Source organism: Anopheles maculipalpis (assembly GCF_943734695.1).
Source record: "Anopheles maculipalpis chromosome X unlocalized genomic scaffold, idAnoMacuDA_375_x X_unloc_1, whole genome shotgun sequence".
Classification (NCBI taxonomy): Eukaryota; Metazoa; Arthropoda; class Insecta; order Diptera; family Culicidae; genus Anopheles; species Anopheles maculipalpis.
In genome coordinates this window covers 390,647-398,294 of record NW_026060413.1, presented here as the reverse complement: position 1 = coordinate 398,294, position 7,648 = coordinate 390,647, and the positions used below count along the sequence as shown (strand labels likewise).

Genomic DNA, 7,648 nt, shown 5'->3' with positions numbered 1-7,648 from the left:
AAGTTTCCCTCAGTAGCCAACTTGCCTACGGAGCATTACTAAATTCATACTTACATTTAATTCCCGTTGCCATAATTATTTGATCGATTTATCTAAATTGCCGCCAATTCAAAAAGCATATCTAATCGCCCTCTGTAATTGCAACCATATCCCACTCTATATAAAACATACACCTTCTCTTCTCCTTCGTGCTTGCCTCTTCTATCAGCAAGCGCTATTCTTTCTCCCTCCTACTCGAGAACCACCCAAATCTATCCCAACCCAAGCATTACTACACTCTCCCTTTCTCTCCTATCTCGGAACAAACCCTTCACCAATCTCTCCTACTCTCTCCCAATCTCTCTCTACGCCTCGTTCTTCATATTTTCATTTATTTCCCGTTGGCATAAATTAATTTGATTGATTAATCTAAATTTCCGCTAAATCAAATAGCATATCTAAACGCCCTCTCTAATTGCAACCACACCCCACTCTTTATAAAATATACACTTTCTCCTCTGTTTTTGTGCTGCGTCTTCTATCAGCCAGCGCTATTCTTTCTCCCTCCTACTCGAGAACCACCCAAATCTATCCCAACCCAAGCATTACTACACTCTCCCTTTCTCTCCTATCTCGGAACAAACCCTTCACCAATCTCTCCTACTCTCTCCCAATCTCTCTCTACGCCTTGTTCTTCATATTTTCATTTATTTCCCGTTGGCATAAATTAATTTGATCGATTAATCTAATTTGCCGCTAAATCAAATAGAATATCTAATCGCCCTCTGTAATTGCAACCACACCCCACTCTTTATAAAATTTACACTTTCTCCTCTCTTTCGTGCTTGCCTCTTCTATCAGCCAGCGCTATTCCTTCTCCCTCCTACTCGAGAACCACCCAAATCTATCCCAACCCAAGCATTATTACACTCTCCCTTTCTCTCCTATATCGGAACAAACCCTTCACCACTCACTCTTACTCTCTCCCAATCTCTCTCTACGCCTCGTTCTTCATATTTTCATTTAATTCCCGTGGGCATCAATTAATTTGATCGATTTATCTGAATTGCCGCATAATCAAACAGCATATCTAATCGCCCTCTGTAATTGCAATCACATCCCACTCTATAAAAAACATACACTTTCTCCTCTCTTTCGTGCTTGCCTCTTCTATCAGCAAGCGCTATTCTTTCTCCCTCCTACTCGAGAACCACCCAAATCTATCCCAACCCTAGCATTACTATACTCTCCTTTTCTCTCCTATATCGGAACAAACCTTTCACCACTCTCTGCTACTCTATCCCGATCTCTCTCTACGCTTCGTTCTCCCTACGGCCCCATCACCTCTATTTTTCTCCTCTTTCTCTCAATCTTCTCGCTTTCTCTCCCGTCCCTTAGCTATAATTCCTCTCTCTCTTCCAGTAAACCACCTAAGCCCACCCCAAACAAAGCAATACTACACTTTTCCTTTTCTCCTTTATTCCAGAAAATCTTTTCTCTACTCTTTCCTCTTAATTCTCGTCTCTTCCTTCCATCTTCTAGCTACACAATAACCAATCCATACCCAAGCAATACTACACTCTCCCTTTTCTCTTTTATTTCAGAATAACTCTTTCCTTACTTTTCTAATTCCCGCTTTCTTCTCCCGTCCTCCAGCTATAATCCCCCTCACTCTAAGCCCATCCCAAACAAAGCAATACTACACTCTCCTTCTTCTTCTTTATTCCAGAACATCTTTCTCCCCTACTTCTTCCGTCTTTCAGCCATATACTAACCAATCCCAACCAAGGCAATACTACACTCTCCTTCTTCTCTTTTATTCCAGAAAAACCCTTCTCTTCACTTCACTCTCCCCACAGCCATAAACTAACCATTCCCAACCCAAGCAATACTACACTCTCCTTCTTCTCTTTTATTCCAGAATAACCCTTTTCTTCACTTCACTTTCTCCACAGCCATAAACTTACCAATCCCAACCCAAGCAATACTACACTCTCCTTCTTCTCTTTTTTTCCAGAAAACCCTTTTCTTTACTTCTTCCATCCTACAGCCATACACTAATCAATCCCATCCCAAGCAATACTACACTCTCCTTCTTCTCTTTTATTCCAGAACAAAACCTTTCTTTACTTCTTCCGCCCTTCAGCCTCATACTAACCAATCCCAACCCAAGCAATACTACACTCTCCCTCTTCTCTTATATTCCAGAACATCTCTTTCTTTACTCGTTCCTTCCTTCAGCCATACACTAACCAATCCCAACCCAAACAATACTACACTCTCCTTCTTCTCCTCTTCTTTCAGAACATCCCTTTTACTCTCTCTTCCAGCAAACCACCCAAACCCATCCTCACCCCAAGCAATACTACACTTTCCTTCCGTTCTTTTCATTGCAGACCAAATATCCACTTAACTCTTCCTCTCTTGCTTGTTTCTTTCGCCTTTTATCCAGCCCCATTCCTTCCCCCACAACGACACCAACCTAAACCCACCCCAACCAAACAATACTACACTCTCCCTCCATTCCTTTAATTCCAGGAAAATCCCTCCCCCCCACACCAATCAAACGGTACTACACTTTTCCCTCCTCTCGTTTCATACAAAATGCCTCCAATGACACGCAGCAACTCCAAGTCCCTTCTAACCGCATCCCCAAAGCGACTATCTGGCTCCATCCGGGTATCTGCCAGAGGACGGCTCAGCTCGGGCGCGACGGCCCCGATGATGTCAGCCAGACAAGAGGTCCTGCTCACCAGACGCATGACTAGAAGCTCCTTGCCGGCCGTGCCAGCCCTACCAATAGCGGAAGCTACCGCACCTTTGAAAACGTCAAAGGTTGGATGGGGCCTGGCAGGGCAGGCAAGTCTTGAGCCGGTCATGGAGAGGGGAACAGGGCCGTCGGTTGCGTCCGTGGCCGGTCGCAGCTTGGAGGCCTTCCTCGAGCGGTACCCTGCTGGTGCTAGCCCCGTTGACCCGGTGGAGAGGGCGATTGCGACGCTGACCGGCTTCGTCCGTACAATACGCGACGGACAGAAGACTAGAGCCCAGTCTGTTCTGCCGAGGAACTGGGAGCCTGTCATCAGAAAGGTCCTGAATACGCTCGCAACAGTAACTGAGAACGTGACGAACGACAAAGACGCTACGGCAACGACGGACATTCCCAAGTCACCGCCATGTGCAGACGGACCTCGGAGTCCCACGGCCGAACCGGTTGAGCGGCAGCTTGCGGGTAGTGAGGGCGAGGTGGCAGAGTCCTCCCTCGTGGAGACCCAGCCATCCCCCCAATCTCCCGTAACGCAGCTTTCTCCCGGAACCACCGATGCGAAGGCTGAGGAACTGGTGCACATGACGGTGCTGCTCTTGGAGGCCAACAAGCAGCTTTCGCTGCAGTGGGACGCCTACATTAAAATGACCAAGGAAATCGAACAAGGACAAACACAGACGGTAACAGCAACAGACAACCCAGAAACAATACAAACTACACTCACAAACAAACCAAAAAACACACAAGACACAAACATAGACACACTCCCGACAATCGCAAACAAAATGACAAAGACACAAACGGAAACAAACACCAAAACACAAACAATCACAAAGACCACAACAACATGCGACAGCCAAATGGACACCGCCACGACCACGGACACACCCTCGACCCTACCCCCCACCAACAACGCGACGGACCAACACACAAACACACAGCCAAACAAAAAACGCAAACGTCAACGCAAACCAAACAAACAAAAGACCACGGACAACGAAAAGGACCAGGACAAACTACAGGAACCGACACCCGAATGGACGAAGGTGGTTAGCAAGTCAGCAAAGCGACGGGCACGGAAGAAGCAGCGGAAGCAGGAGGCAGCAGCACCTGATGCAAACCAGCAGCAGCAGCAGCAGCCGAATCAACCGCAGCCACCGAAACAACCGAAGCAACGCGCACATCGGGTCCAGAACGCGTTGGAATTGGAAGCAATTAATGACGCGACACTGGGCGAGATACTGCGCATCGTCAACAGGAAGCTGGGGGACGACAAGAAAAAGGTGCAGCGCGCTCGGATGAACTTCCAGGGGAACCTCCTACTGGAACTTAACTGCGAGAGCCACACCGAGACGCTCGAGATGTGGAGAAAAGTGTCCAGCCTACTGGAGGGCAAGGCTAAAGCCCGACCACGGACCCCCACAACTCGCCTCACTTGTACCAATATTCCCCCAAGCTGCGACAGTGAGGAGATTGCGACGGACCTGAGCGCAGCCCTGGGGGTGGCGATTGATGCCGACCAGATAACGACCGTAAAAACCAACTACGGCACGCTGGTCGCATTCTTCGGTTGCCCTGAGGTGGCCGTGACCGACGACGTACTGCTCAAACAGCATGTAGTCGGTCTCAGCCAGTGCTGCAGGCTGAAGAAGGTGGAGGCCAGACGACAGTGCTACCGGTGCTACGAATTTGGCCACATCGCCATGAAATGCCGCGGAAAGGACCGGTCCGGCAGGTGTCCTCGGTGTGCGGAACTTAAACACACAGGACCATGCACTGAGGAGCGGAAGTGTCTCGTCTGCAAGGGCCCGGAAGCAATTGGCCACTCGTTTGGACAGCGCAGCTGCCGTCAAGTAGTTGGAATAAGTATACGGCCTCCTCAAAAATAGTATACTCCAGCAGAACGTCAACCACTGCCGGTTGGCGCAGGACATGCTGCTGCAAACCGCCCGACAGGAAGGATGCGACCTGGTGCTGATCTCCGATCCATATCGGATCCCGGAGAACAACGGCAACTGGGTAGCGGACCCGACGGGCAAAGTTGCGGCAGTATCGACAGGACGATACCCCATCCAGCGCATCATTGAGAATCGGCGAGATTGTTTCGTTGTGGTCGAGATGCGCGGGATTGTGTTCTGCTCCGTGTACCTACCTCCAGTGGGTCCCGATTCAACGGTGGAAGATTTCAGACGCAAATGGACCGAGATTGCGTCAGTTATTCCACGGAACCGGGACACCGTGATCGGCGGGGATGTCAACGCCTGGTCTGGAGCGTGGGGAATGGAACGCAGGCACAACGATGGAGAACGAGTGCATAGGGGAGCGGTGGTGATGGACGCTATGGCTTCGCTGGGGCTGGTCCTGTTGAACCGGGGTAACCGGCCAACCTGGTGCAGCAACAATGGCCGTAGCTCCATCGTCGACGTTTCCTTCTGCAGCCCGTCGCTCCTGGGGGACAACAACTGGCGAGTCTGCGACGAAAATCCAAGCGACCACAACACCATTAAGTTTTCGGTCGGAAGGACGACGGCGCAGCGCAACCAGGGACAGAACGACAGACAACAAACAACGGAGAGTAGATGGGCGACCCGGTTTTTCAACAAAGAACTATTTGTTGAAATGTTCGGGTCGCTGGACATCCATAACCGCACCCTCTTGGCGGACGAGCTGACGCAGGCAATGGCCACTGCTTGCGACGCGACAATGCCGAGACTGCCCGCAACACGAGGAGGACGGCGATCGGTATACTGGTGGAACAGTGAGATTTCCCAGCTACGCCGTACTTACATCGGGATGCGGAGAAGACTCAGGAGAGCGCGAACGGACGAACAGCGACAAGATCGACGGCCAGCATACACAGCGGCGAGAGCAGCTCTGGAGCAAGCGGTTAAGCGGAGCAAAAAAGAGCACGCTGAACAACTTCCGGAACAGCTGGGTCCGCACGGATTCGGACCAGGCTACAAAATTCGGAAGCAGGCGTGGGAAGGTGCCCGCGTACCGATGGAACGGGACCCAGCGAAGCTACAGCACATCGTCGGGGAACTGTTTCCGGTACAACCGCCCATGGAGTGGCCCGCAATAGAAGCAGAGACAGGACGGACGGACGAGGACACGGCTAGGGATTTAGTCACCGAGGACGAGCTGTTGGGCATTGCAAAATCGCTCAACCCACAGCGTGCCCCTGGAGACGATAATATCCCAAACGCGGCCTTGACAGCGGCGATGACGGCATTTCCACGCGTCTTCTCGAGAACGTTCCAGCACTACATCAATTCCGGCCACTTCCCCGATGAATGGAAGAGGCAACGGTTGGTGCTGTTCTCGAAGGCCGGGAAACCACCGGGTGAATCATCGTCGTACCGGCCGATCTGCCTGCTGAGCGTCCTGGGAAAAGTGTTGGAGCGACTTATACAGCGCAGACTTACGGAGCATCTCGATGCGACGGGCGGTCTCGCTGATGCCCAATACGGATTCCGGAAAGGACGCTCTACTATGGACGCCATCAACAGGGTGATCGCCAACGGAAAGGTTGCGCTGGATAAAAAGCGCAAGGGCGACCGACTGTGTGCAATGGTGACAATCGACGTGAAGAACGCCTTCAACACGGCCAACTGGACAGCGATTGGAGCAGCTCTGCAGCAAAGAAACACGCCATTGTACCTCCAGGCGTTGCTGCGGAACTACTTCGTCAATCGCACGCTCCACTACGAGACGGACGAAGGAATGGTCTCGTTACCAGTGACGGCAGGTGTTCCGCAGGGTTCGGTTCTAGGGCCAACACTGTGGAATGTCATGTACGACGACCTTCTACGTCTGGAGCTGTCCGGGAAGCGTGCGGACATCATTGGATTTGCGGATGATGTGGCGTTCACCCTTATCGGGAGGGACCCACAGGAAATCAGCAACCATGCTACGAGGAACCTGGAGAGGATCGAGCGTTGGATGGATGCAGTGGGTCTGAAGCTGGCCCATCAAAAGACCGGCTACATGATCTTCTGCACGCATCACAACCCGCAAGTAGGTCAACTACAAGCGGGTGGACACACGATCACTTCCACGGAATCGCTCAAGTACCTCGGCGTCGAGCTCTGCCGCAAGCAGCACTACGGCCGGCATTTGGAGAAGGTCTGCACCAAGGCAACGCGTATCGCAAATGCCTTGACCGCTCTGATGCCGAACAAGTGCGGCCCCAAAAGCAGCAGAAGGAGAGCCCTGGTTAACGTTGGGAACAGCATTGTCCGTTACGCGGCACCATCGTGGGGACGGACACTACTACACAGAGATATTCATCGCACAACCGTTCAGAGGACACACCGCACAGGAGTACTCCGAGTAGCCAGCGCCTTCCAGACGGTGTCCTACGATGCAGCTTGCGTGGTCGCAAGTACTATCCCGCTAGTCCTCCTCCTAGAGGAGGATATTCGCTGCCATGACGACAAGGTAGCGAGGGGATATACTGGACCAGACATACGAAAGCGACGCAGAGAGGAGACCATGGAACGCTGGCAACAACAGTGGACAGCCGGAGCAGAGCAGCAGGGTTCGCCGGGGATGAAGACGAGGAGACTTATCCCGGACATTATGTCCTGGGTAAATCGTAAGCACGGAGAAATTGATTTCTTTCTTTCCCAACTCTTTACAGGGCATGGGTTTCTCCGGAGCTACTTCGTCGAGAAAGGCATCCTCGACGGTTCGCCAAACTGCCCGGTGTGTGAACATGACGTGGAAGATGTCGACCACGTAATGTTCCACTGTCCGCGGTTTGCTCGGATCCGACATGAGATGCAGCAGCAGAGCCACACCCGCCTGACGATGGACAATCTGGCGGCGGAAATGTGTGCCAACCGTGCCACATGGGAAGCAGTCCGGACTGCCGCTCGGACCATCTTCAGAAACCTCCAAGTG

General features: G+C 51.8%; 1 pseudogene; it reads right to left on the bottom strand.

Annotated features, from left to right (window-relative positions):
- Nucleotides 1–2,507: 2,507 nt before the first annotated feature.
- LOC126566484 (uncharacterized) lies at nucleotides 2,508–3,927 on the bottom strand (annotated as a pseudogene).
- Nucleotides 3,928–7,648: the final 3,721 nt, after the last annotated feature.